The sequence below is a fragment of the Ranitomeya variabilis genome, chromosome 5 (assembly GCF_051348905.1).
Source record: "Ranitomeya variabilis isolate aRanVar5 chromosome 5, aRanVar5.hap1, whole genome shotgun sequence".
Classification (NCBI taxonomy): domain Eukaryota; kingdom Metazoa; phylum Chordata; class Amphibia; order Anura; family Dendrobatidae; genus Ranitomeya; species Ranitomeya variabilis.
Window position 1 is genome coordinate 350,901,630 of NC_135236.1, and position 12,387 is coordinate 350,914,016.

The window sequence follows — 12,387 nt, forward strand, 5'->3', positions numbered from 1 at the left end:
GGTAGAAAAAGGTGCACAAGCAAGCGGGATATCCGCAGCCTTGAAAGGATTAAGAAAATGCCATTTAAAAATTTGGGGGAATTACAAAAAATTTGGAGGTCTCCTTGTACCTCACATTAAAAATTTCTGCAACGCCCTTCTCTCAGGCTCCCAAATGCCCCCTGAGTTCTATGTTGCCCACATAACTGTCATTCCCAAACCAAAACGAGATCACTTATTAGTAAAAAATTACAGTCCCATTTCTTTATTAAATGTTGACTTAAAAATTTTCACGTCACTTATCACCGATAGACTGAACAAATTACTCCCCTCGCTTATACTTCGGGATCAGGTGGGTTTTATCCCGATGAGACAAGGACCCGACAACATACGTAGAAATCTCAACATCATCCACTCAGCGAACCGTACACAGAAACCCTTAATGGTACTAGCTCTAGATATTGAAAAAGCTTTTGATACAGTTCTTTGGCCATATCTCTTTTCAGTGTTAGCCAAATTTAACTTCCCTCAAAAACTGATCTCCTGCCTTCAACTAATATATGACAAACCATCGGCATACCTCAAACTCCCATCCACTAATCCATTACCTATAAATATACAAAGAGGAACTCGTCAGGGCTGCCCGTTGTCTCCAGCATTATTTGCTTTAGCCATGGAGCCGTTGGCTGCAGCCATAAGAGACAATCCTAACATATTAGGACCCACGGACCTTGGCGAAAAATATAAACTGAGCCTTTTTGCTGATGATCTTTTACTCACATTGTCTAATCCCTACTCCACTTTACCCAATCTATTCTCGCTTCTCCATACATTTGAAAAAATATCGGGTCTTAGGATCACTGTTGATAAGTCAGAGGCCTTATTTGTCAACACTCCCAGGACTGACCAAGACAATTTGGTTTCACAGTTCGGCTTTACAAGAAAGGAACATTTCCTATCTTATTTGGGAATTAACCTCACGACTCATAAATCCTCTCTTTTCAAATGGAACTATTCCCCCTTAATTAAAAAATTCCAGACGGATATAGCAAAATGGTCTCGCTTAAAAATCTCGTGGCTGGGCCGGTTACACACTATAAAGATGGTTACTCTGCCGAGATTCTTATATTTATTTAGATCACTCCCTATTACGATCCCTTTAAAATGTCTCCGAGATATCCAGTCAACTATTTCCAAATATATATGGAACGGAAAGAGACCCCGCATTAAACAAAACATAATGTTTCTACACAGAAAATTTGGAGGAATGTCACTACCTAATCTCTTGATATATTTCAAATCGGCTCAAATAGCTCAAATGACCAAACTCTCTCCTAGCAGTAATACTCCTAGATGGGTGCAACTAGAATCCTACTTTTTGCAACCATATTCTCTTTGTGGCCTCTTGTGGTCTACAGTGAGACTCCCACCAAACATTCAGGTCAGAGCTCCCTTCTCGGCCCTCTCTCTGATCATTTGGAGAAAGGAGAGATTCAAGCATAGTCTTCAATCTAAGTCTTCTCCCCTCACATCATTGTTTCGAAATCCTATGTTTCAGCCGGGATTGCAGCCTGCATTGTTCTCCTGGTGGATTGGGAAGGGGATCACCATGTTAAAGCACCTCTGTTCACCATTCAATTTTTTGCTCACTAAACAAGAATTTGTACAATGTCATGGCCCTCCGACTGGAGAGGCTATGCGCATTAACCAAGTTTTTCACTTTGCCAGACAGATTCTGTCGCGTGGGACCCCTTTTCGGCTCACCAGTTTTGAACAGAGGTATTCTGGAAACCCTATGGGTAATGGGATAATCTCGTTAATATACTCCACGATGAATGTCACACAAACATCAGGGAAACTAAAATATATGCTACAATGGGAGAACGATCTGGGGATTGTCTTGCCTCTGGAGACGTGGCACAAATGTAGCGATACCCTGTCTAAAGGCAGCCATCAGACATCTCTAACGGAAACATCACTTAAAGTGTTACATAGGGCATACTACGTTCCAACAAAATTACATGCTATTTATCCGCACATCTCTGAAGATTGCTTTAGGGGCTGTAACGCCCCTGGGGATATGCTCCACATTTGGTGGAAATGTCCGATTGTTGAGAATCTATGGCAAGAAGTTAAATCAATTATTAACCAATTATTTGGCAAACCTATACCCATGGACCCCACGGTATTTCTATTGGGCAGGAAGCAACATGGGTTCTCGAAAAATTTTCAGAGATTAGTGAATACCTTATGTATGGCAGCTAAAATTCACATAGCTGCTAAATGGAGAACTCAGACACTATCCATTTCGATGGTGAGAGATAGAATGAATTAAATCTTACTGTGTGAGAGAATCCTGGCAACTAGGTGCGATGATTTGAATGCCTTTTTTCAGATTTGGAACCCATGGCTCGACCTTGACCCTGGCTCCCCCTTGACTTGGACCCTCATGCTGTCCCCTTGAATTTTTAACTTCTAATGGTTTTTTTTTTTTTTTAACTTAATTTGTTCTGGTGGGGGGAGGTATGTTGGAGATTTAGATATGTGTTTGAATGCCTGTAAAGCTCATTAACACAGTTAGTATGTTGAGATAAACTTGCACACACCTAACTATCAACGCTTGATCCCATGATACGCTGGATTACCCCCTTTATTTAGTAGACCGTATTGGTGTTATTTCCCCTGTTGTTTTTATCCCTAGTCTGTTCTGTCTTGTCCCCCTTGTTTGGTTTATGTGATTGACCCTTAAGGATATGGTTACCTTTATATCTCTGTCATGGTACTCTGCAAACAACTATGTCTTTCTTTACATGAAGGGTTGTTCTTGTTATATCTTGTTATGAAAACCTTAAATAAACATATTGAAACTAAAAATTTGGGGGAGATTCACAAGGAATGGACTGCTGCTGGAGTCATTGCTGCAAGAGCCACCACACACAAACACATCCAGGACATGGGCTACATGTGTCGCATTCCTTCTGTCAAGCCAAGAAGAAAAAGAACCAGACTGTTGCTCAGTGGTCCAAGGTGGTGTTTTCAGAATAAAGTAAATTTTGCATTTCATTTGGAACTAGAGGTCCCAGAGTCTGGAGGAAGAGTGGAGAGGCACCCAATCCAAGCTGCTTGAGGTCTAGTATCAAGTTTCCACAATCAGTGATGGTTTGGGGAGCCATGTAATCTGCTGGTGTAAGGGTACCGTTACACAAAACGATTTACCAACGATCACGACCAGCGATGCGACCTGGCCGCGATCGTTGGTAAGTCGTTGTGTGGTCGCTGGGGAGCTGTCACACAGACAGCTCTCCAGCGACCAACGATGCCGAAGTCCCTGGGTAACCAGGGTAAACAACGGGTTACTAAGCGCAGGGCCGCGCTTACTAACCCGATGTTTACCCTGGTTACCATCGTAAATGTAAAAAAAAAAAAAAACGTACATACTCACATTCCGGTGTCCGTCAGGTCCCTCGCCGTCTGCTTCCCGCACTGACTGAGTGCCGGCCGTAAAGTGAAAGCAGAGCACAGCGGTGACGTCACCGCTGTGCTCTGCTTTTACTTTGCTTTTACTAAGCTGGTGTTCTAAAGTATTCTAATTTAGTGAGATAGTTACCGTATTTTTCGGACTACAAGACATTTTTTCCCCTCCAAAAAAGGGGGGAAATAGGGGGTGCGTCTAATAGTCGCAATGCAGGCTTACCCGCAGTGGTGTGGTGGCGGCGGCAGAGGTGCGGCTGCAGACGTGTGGTATCGCGTGCGCAGGGTCCCTTCCACAGGTGAGGTCGTCCGCAGCAGCCCGGAATGCAATGTGAACGGCAGAGCCGGGTTAATCACCGGTTTATCGGTGGCGGCGGCCATCTTCCCGAGGCTGCGCGTGCGCAGATGGAGTGCTCTGCTTCCCGGGGCTTCAGAAAAATGACCGCGGGATGCCGCGCGTGCGCAGATGGAGATTGCGGCGGCCATTTTCCTGAAGCAGAGTTCGCAGATTTAGATCTCGACTTCAGGAAAATGGCCGCCACGATCTCCATCTGTGCACGCGTGGCCATTTTCCTGAAGCCCCGGGAAGCAGAGGACTCCATCTGCGCACGCGCGGCCTCGGGAAGATGGCCGCCGCCACTGATAAACCGGTGATTAACTCGGCTCTGCTGGTTACATTGCATTCCGGGCCACTGTGGACGACCTCACCTGTGGACGGATCCCTGCGCACACCATACCGCTCATTATCCCAGCACCTCTGCCGTCGCCACACCACTGCTGCAACCCCCCATGGACACCAGGCCGTGGTGTCGCCCACCTACGCAGGAAGGGACCCTGCTCAGGTGCACGCCCTACTGCATCACCCCACCTCTACCGACACCATGCCTCCTGTGACCTTGCTCTGCAACCGCCAGCCCTCAGATAAGATACTGTAAATTCGGACAATAAGACGGACCCCATCTTATAAAAAAATCTTTTTTTCTGCAATTTTCACCCCAAATTTGGGGTGCGTCTTATGGTCCAGTGCGTCTTATAGTCCGAAAAATACGGTACTTTGTGGGTTTCTTTGGCTGTAAACCATAATCATCAACATTAACAGAAATAAACACTTGAAATAGATCACTCTGTTTGTAATTACTCTATATGACATTCACTTTTTGTATCGAAGACCTGAAATAAATTAACTTTTTGTTGATATTCTAATTTTGTGAGAAGCAGCTGTATGTGAGCCATGTGTTCGTCATTCCTAGGATGGTACACAGTGAGTTTTACTTATGAAGATTATGGAATCAGGTATTGAAAGTTCATTGGGAAATTTGTTGGGGTAGATTGCATCACAATTTTTCCTTTTCATTTTCTACTCTCATAAAAAAGATTGACTTTCTGTATACATGCTATTTTTACATTTTTATTGACTGGTTACTGTCAATATTAAGTCTTATTTCTGCAATTACCCTGATTCTGTACCAAATGACAATATTTGTTATTACGGTTTAAAATAAGATAAGAGTCCAACAAGTTCAACCTATAATTATAATGTGTTTATCCAGAGGATGTTAAAAAAATTCATAATCCATTATTCTTTCATGAGTTATTTACAAGTTAATGACCACTTATAAAATGTGTTCAAAGTGCTGCCCATTGTGTTGGATTGTCAATGCAACACTCTTCTCCCACTCTTGACACACTGATAGCAGCATCACAGAAGAAATGCTAGTCTAAGGAAGTCAGATTACTTGTAGGAATGCTCAGACCTGACACCCATAATGTGGTGGTTCACCATCTTGCTGGAAAAACTCAGGGAATGTGCCATCTTCAGTGCATAAAGAGGGGAACACATTATCATGTAGCAATTTCAGATATTTAGTGGCATTGAGGTTTCCATTGATGAAGATTGGCCCCACTATCTTTGTACCCCATATACCACACCATACCATCAATTATGCGTGTCAGGTCCGAGCATTCCTACTTGAACTGTTTCCTGGAAAGTGGATTGGTCATCGTGGCCCAGTTGAATGGCCACTAATGTCTCCTGATCTGACCCCCTTAGACTTTTATCTTTGGGGTCGTTTGAAGGCAATTGTCTATGCTGTGAAGATTCGAGATGTGCAGCATCTGAAACAGACACTGGAAGCCTGTGCTAGCATTTCTTCTGTGGTTAAATAAAGTTACATTAAAACCAAGCACACCATTGTTTTTCTTGTGAAATTCTCAATAAGTTTGATGTCACATGACCCACTTCCCATTAGAAATAATAAAGTTGGATCCAAAATGGCCGACTTCAAAATGGCCGCCATGGTCACCACCCATCTTAAAAGTTTCCCCCCCTCCCATATACCAATGTGCCATAAACAGGAAGTTGATATCACCAACTATTCCCATTTTATTCAGGCACATCCCTGTAAATGGCTACCTATAGTACTAGTAACATTTTTAAAGCACCACTCCAGCACTTTTTTTTATTGCATCGTTGACGCAGTGCTTTAAATGTAATTCGCCTGTCTCATGCTCACTTGCCGCTGTCTGCATCTGGTTTTGCTGTTGTGCTCCAGTGTTTCATGGAGTTGCGCAGAGGTCGCTTTTCAATATATCTCTGAGAACCTCGCTCTTGCTCTTATAGACTACGTTGAAGACTGTGGAGGGTGAGTATGTGAGCGGGGGATAGAGGACTTGCATGCTTGAGTTTAACGAATCAACTATCACCACATATTATGGTAGAGCGTTCATTCGTCTCACTGCTCGTTCACTAAAGAATCACCATCTGTGATGATGATAAAACCTCTTTTCTTCTAGACATGGAGGATACCCCATAATCATCATTGGAGGCCTATGTGTAAAAAGGTCATTAGATAGATCTCTGTACTGTCCATTCATATATTTTTTCATAGTAAGTAGTTTGCTCCTGTGGGTTTGCTCACACCAGCGTACCTCGGATAACTGCTATCTAATTTTTGTATCTGACAGCACTTGGGCAAATACTATTCAATGGGGCAGTGCTGGTGCATTATTTTTTTCACTAGGAGAATCAGACAGTGAACAAAAATCACAGCATGCTGCAGTTTCACTTTGAAATTGATGCCACTCATCTACTGTATTCAACTCTGTGTAGAAAACATCCGAGTGCAGTCCAGTTTACGCAGACTCACAGAATGGAGAAGATGGAGACATTTTGTTTGCGGATACTTGGATGAAACTCTGAACAGCATTAGAATAACATAATCAGCATAATCAACCCATTTCTCGCAGATGAGTTAATCTACGGCTGGTAGACCGTTGTTCACATGTCCAATATTCATCCCTTTGAAATTCATCCACTAAATAAAGTGAATCAGTTTCAAAGTGATAAAAACTGTTGCATTTTCAAATTGGTCCATTCACATTGCAGCAATCTTTTTTTTTTTTTCTTTCTTACCCAAGCAAATAGTTGTGTAGGTACAACTTGTTGAGCTAAAATAAAATGATTGCTGCTTAATCTGTTTGTTCAATCATAACATTTATCTGCCCCAATTTACTATTACCTCCCCCTCCAAAGGAGTCCGCGTACAGCTTTATTTACCTCCCAGTTGCCATTAGAATCGGCATGGTTGATTATGCTCATTGCAGTCTCCCTCTTCTGTCTTCCCACCAGCATAGCTCTTCTCTGGGACATGTCTGAAATGTTTTTGCTCATCTGAGGGATAGCGTAATGGGAAGGCACAGAGCCTCTCTTATTACAGTGCTGAGCTTATATCATTGGATGGGTAGAAAGGGGTTGAGCTGTTTGTTGCTTGCTGCAGAGAAATAAGTGATGTGAAACTCCAAACGCTGCTCTGTTAATGCATGTGACAATGTAGAAAAAGGATGCTGTTACTTGGAAATGAGGATCCAAAGTCAGAACCCGTATTCAAGTGGTGTGACACGTTTCGAAGTTCACACACTTCTTCCTCGTGATATAACCACATCTAATGCATGTGATGGAAAGTTATCCTCTGCCATGTGCATCAACAAATCAGCATTTGCAGTCTACTGTTCTGTCAGCAGCAGGCAGCAAACACAACTCTGCGTGTCTAATTGATCAGTAAAAAACTGGAAGAAAATAAAAGCACAATAAGGTCTTATCTGGGTATAAGGAGATAAATGTTATTCAAATGTACTCACCAGATCGAGCCCTTACAGAGGCTCATAGTAATGTAAGCTGCTGCAGATTCACCGGTCTCCTCGTGACCAACTAAAATAAAAAAAAAAAATGGAATGTAAGGGTAGATTCTTCTCTGCGCCACTTGACAGATAGAAAATCCAAAAATAGATATTTCAATGAAAGAGTGGCTTTATTCAAAGTGTTTCGGAGCAACAAGGCTCCTTCATCAGGATACCACACAGTCTGAAGAGCAAATTCCTTGATTAATGTAAAAAGACAGTGCAGGAATGAATATATCGCATGGATTTATGTCTTTTTACATCAATTAAACAATTTGCTTCTCAGACCGTGTGGGGGCATCACAACACAGAACCAGACCTCAATCAGAGGACAATAAAATATTCACATCCTTATCTATGAACTGTTACAAAATTTATGGCCACAACTGTTTATCACTCACATAATGGTAATTCTGCTTCACGTTACCTGTCTTATCTATGGCATTATTTCTGGGCTGTATTGTGTATAAATATGTGATTCTTCAGAATTTGTATTAGTCTATGCCTGATGAAGAGACCTGAGTAGTCTCGAAAGCTTGCAATGTACCATCTTTTCAGTTAGCCATTAAAAGGTATCAACCACTGAGGACTCTCAATTCTAAATATTTTTCTATCTACTGTCTAAGGCTAGTTTCACATTTGCGTTTAAAAACGCAGCATTTAAAACGCAAACGCAGGTGGTGAAAAAACGCATGTAAACGCGTGCAAACGCTGCGTTTTTTAGACGCATGCATTTTCTCATGCGGTAAAAAAAGCGGCGTTTTGACGCGTTTACATGCGTTTTTCCTGCATTTGCGTTTTTCAAACGCATGCTGAGAAGTGTGTGACAGCTGCCAATCATCAAAATCATCTAGAAAACCCACTATAAATAGAAATAGCTAGGGTTAGGGTTGGGGTTTGGATCCCTTTATCACCTTGATAGGTTAGGGGTAGGGTTAGGGTTTGGATCCCTTTATCACCTTGATGGGTTAGGGTTAGGGTAGGGTTAGGGTTTGGATCCCTTTATCACCTTGATGGGTCAGGGTTAGAAGTAGGGTTAGGGTTTGGATCCCTTTATCACATTGATGGGTTAGGTTTAGGGTTAGGGTTAGGGTTTGGATCCCTTTATCACCGTGATGGGTTAGGGGTAGGGTTAGGGTTAGGGTTTGGATCCCTTTATCACCTTGTAGGGTTAGGGTTAGGGTTTGGATCCCTTTATCACCTGGTAGGGTTAGGGTTTGGATCCCTTTATCACCTTTATGGTGGGGGGTGGCTTATCAGTGTGTATTATTGTTTTTTTTCTATAGAAACGCATGCGTTTAAAACGCAACCAAACGCATGTGCTTAAAAACGCATGCATTTACATAGACAGTAATACGTTTTTTTGCCACAAAAAAACGCCTCTAGAAATTACTACATGTTGCATTTCTGCAACCAAACGCAAGCATAGAAACGACACATGCGTCGTCAAACGCGGCAAAACGCATACAAAAAAACCGCATGCATTTTTAATGTTAAACATAGGAAAAAAACGCATGCGTTTTTTTGCGCTAAAACGCAGCGGCAAAAAACGCAAATGTGAAACCAGCCTAATACGGTACCAAGATATATATCTTCACTATGTCTAATAATTGCAAGCTTATTTGTGGAGAAGTGCAGTAGAGTTGAGCTCAGCTGTAAACAAGCTAAGAATCATGTGAAATACTCTGGTAATGTAAATAATAAAATTGTCCCAAAAGGATATTGTACAGAAACCGCTTGATAATTCAGAGAGGTGGGGCTAGTCTGTTGCTCACAAAAGAGGATGGTGGGCTTTTCAGTGTAACTATTCCACCTCAGTGTGTCTGGGATGCGGTTACTGACTGCTCAGCCATCCTATCTGACAGATCAGTGTGTCTAGTCTGGTGCAGGGGTGTGCCGAGCTGTCGGTGTTTTGATTGACAGCTCAGCTGTCCAATCTGCAGCTGGCAGGTGCTGGTTTGTTTCCATGTGTTCATTGTTCCAGGTGTTTCCCTGATTACTTAGCAGGGCTGTTAGTCCCAGACCTCTGCTAGACGTGACTTCAGCTAAGTATGGTTGATTTTCATTGTGGCTAGTGTTTTGTTGATGAAGTTTTGTTCCTGACCTTGGACCTTGTTCTGACCCTCCATCTGCTTCATCCCTTTTAATCCCTATCATTTTCTTTTAATCCCTATTAAAGAAGTTTGTCCCTTTGGCAGTGTCTTCCTCATCCCTGCCTCCTCCGGTTTCTGTCGACAGTGGCTTGGATTATGAGGTTCAGAGGGTTGTGAATTCTCATATGGTCCGAAATTCCCTTCAATACCTCATCCACTGGAGGAAATAAGGATCAGACGAGAGATCCTGTGTCCCAGTTCGAGATGTGAAGGCTGAGCGATAAGTCAGGGAATTCCATCTAAAATTTCCTATGAAACCTGGGTTACGGTAGTTCCCCTAGATGAGGGCTTAGTCTGTTTATTACAAATAAGTATGCATTTACTGCGCTTTGTGAAAAATAATGTGATTGTTACAATAACCCTTTAAAAGGTAATGTCACCCCCTTGGGAGTATCTAAACTATGGGTATACAGGTTATTGAATGGTTAAAATGGTCAGAACTGTATGCCTCTATCTGCGGTCTTGTTGCGTAGAAATCCTCTTTTATTTACTTATAATAATGAGTTATTCCAGGCTCTTTGGGGCGTGCAGTTTCTCAAAGAAAACTGCCTCCTGTCTTCATTGGCGTAAAAGCCCCCTCTCCAGTCAGCATCACAGTACCCTCTGACGTGTAGTGGTCACATCGGAATCCCGTGCCTGGACCCTGCAATAGCACAATTACACTTGACTTCTCCGTCCCTCTATGGGTATTGGCTTCTTCTTTCTTCTGTGCAAGCGCTGGCGAGTCACTATAAGTGGGAAGTGTGGAGAGTACCTTATCACACGCCGGATGTCACTGCAGTGGAAGTAGCAGTGACTTCCTGGCCCCGGAGCAGAAGATAAAAGCCAATGCCCATAGAAGGGCTGGATTCAGGGGCCACCCAGGCTGCACGCCCCAGAGCTTGGAAGAACTCATTACCATAAATGAATATAAAAGGATTTCTCCACGACAAGACCGCAGATATGAGGCATATAGGTATGACTATTTAACCATTCTATAAATTGTGTTTCCATATTAATAGGTAACATATTTCCAAGGGGGTGACAGATTCCCTTTAAGCTTATGACCTCAAAACTATAATTACGGTTTAAAGACCCTCCACTGGCTTTTAACGTTGTCACGTTTGAACCATGATCGCCAGGCCTCATCAGCATCTCCAGCAATCTGATCAAAGCCTTTCCAAGATATGTTGGACTGGAACACCATAAAGGCAGCACACTTTTTGGCATTCCTAGTCTGTCACAGATTGCCCCCTTTGTTCCTCAAAAAAACTGAAACCTGTTCACTACAGTTTGTTGTATTTAAGAGCAGCACATATTTGATGATTTCAATTACACAATGCTGGTTAACTATGATTCTTATTGCCAACTATTTCATGTTCTTGCTATGAATTACTGAATAAGCGCTTGCAAAAAAAATGAAAAAAATATAGAACTTCTGCAATATTATAAAGTAGAGATTTTGCACGATTTTTGTATAGTCCCAAGATTGATCTTGACATAAGAATTCAAAGGGTATGTTTCCACGTTACGGATGGGCGGCGGTATCGCCGCAGCGGCGAAGCCGCTCGGCGCTAAGCCCCGCCCCCTTAATGGGACGCGATCATGCCGGATGTGTTAACTCTTCACATCCGGGATGATCGCTCGCTCCCATAGGGCCCTGTGATATGCCTTGCGGGGACGCAGCGTCCCCGCAAGGTGTACGGACATGCTGCGATCTGAAAAGACGCGCAGCATGTCCGTAGTCGCAGGGCCGCCGCGTGCGGGTTTCCACGCAGAGTGGAGACGGGATTTCATCAAATCCCCTCCACTATGCAGGAACATCTGGACGCTGCTTGTTTGACGCTGCAGCGCTGCGCAGCGTCAAACAAGCAGCGTTTCCTGACCGTGGAAACATACCCAAATACTGTAATCCCAGACTAAGTTAGTGTCAGCGTTTACTCTGGCCATTACTTGTTTGTTATGTTTAGTAGGTCCTCTGAGAGTTTAGCTTTTTTATTTTGTATTCATTTTGTATAGCCTTAGTTCCCTGTTAGTGTAGTCAGACTTAGAGCACAGAAAGAGCACTGGAGCTGTTTGTACTTAAATGACACCGAGCTGAACCAGTCAAATAAAGCGTTGCCAGTCAGATATTCCATTAACTAGCAAACAAGCAATTCAATCAAGTATTTAAAGTGCTTGTTAGCAGTGAACAACTGTTTTCAGTCTTGAAATGTTCAGCAGTGCCTTTATTTACATTGATAGCCGAATGCCTTTTTCTCATTTAGCAAAGCATCCCGGTTTTAAATAATTTCTTAAAGTCAGCATTGGGAATGCTCCATCAAGGACAAATGAGCTAGTTAGTTTGCATCCCCTAAGTGATGATTTCCTTCTTTTGTTGTCCTTCATATCTAGTTGCATGCCCGTAGATTTCTTACTTTTCTAGCACAAGAAGGTTAAGTAATGTTTTAACCTTCCTCTTTCCGTCCTTTACTCTTTCAAATATGTTGCACTTTGCACAAACCCTTTGCAGCAAATTGGCTCTTGTAAAAATTGGAATCCATTGAGGACTCTTGTATCCAAGTTCTGCAGATGTTAGACATTTGGCGATGTTCTTGTTTGGCTCCATCTGTACATTTGTCAGCTGATT

At 42.7% G+C, this 12,387-nt stretch overlaps 1 protein-coding gene across 2 annotated transcripts in view; it reads left to right on the plus strand.

Moving 5' to 3' along the window:
• TBC1D22A (TBC1 domain family member 22A) overlaps positions 1–12,387 on the plus strand; it is an 849,217-nt gene that overhangs the window by 449,746 nt on the left and 387,084 nt on the right. The window lies entirely within an intron of this gene.